The 765-nt window shown below is 46.5% G+C and overlaps 1 pseudogene; it reads right to left on the bottom strand.

The window, feature by feature from the left end:
• Window positions 1-765, bottom strand: part of LOC119592957 — a 6,491-nt pseudogene that overhangs the window by 2,961 nt on the left and 2,765 nt on the right.

Below are 765 nucleotides of genomic sequence, written 5' to 3' on the forward strand. Positions count from 1 at the left end.
TACCATGCACACATAAATCGGTCAGTCAGCTACGCTCTAGTTTACCTTGATGAAATTGGTAACGTTCTTTAACGGCTTAAGTCTTGCTTTAGTATGGGTATGAAGGAAGCTAACTTTAGCGTCCGGGGATGAAGTGGAGAGGAGAGAGGAAGTTGATGTCGGCCGGCGCGATGAACGTCTTCAGGAGGGTGGCCATTTTGGCGTCGTCGTAGGAGTACCTCTTTGCCCATCACCATCGCCCAGATCACGTTGATGATTGACCGGTTGAAGAAGCGCTGGGAAGTCATGTCTGTTATTATCTCTTTGAATACATTATAATACACACCCACACGTCTGCATGCATATTCACACATACTCAATATATTTAGAAACTTTAATGATTTTGCTTTGCTCTTTCATATTACAAAAATTTGGCCTTGTTTAGTACCGGTGCTCACCTGCATGACAATCGGCTGATCTCTCTGCAGCGCGATGTGGTCCATCAGCTCCTGACTTCGAGGATCATGAGCGGCTCCAGGCTGGTCTTGCCGAAGCCCAGGTCCCTCAGGTGGCGCAGGACGAAGCGCCTCTGCTCCTGCCACAGCTCTCCCGACGAGCCGAGAATACCTGGAACAAAGGCAAGATCTCACGGAGTAAGGATAACAGCCAGGGGAATGACTGATGCTAGTAATGTAGATGGTATAAATGGATGCGAATTGATTGTGTATTTATGTACATGAGTCCATTTTCATATTTATGTCTATGGTGACTAACTGTATGCTTTTC

The sequence above is a fragment of the Penaeus monodon genome, chromosome 31 (genome assembly GCF_015228065.2).
Source record: "Penaeus monodon isolate SGIC_2016 chromosome 31, NSTDA_Pmon_1, whole genome shotgun sequence".
Taxonomy (NCBI): Eukaryota; Metazoa; Arthropoda; class Malacostraca; order Decapoda; family Penaeidae; genus Penaeus; species Penaeus monodon.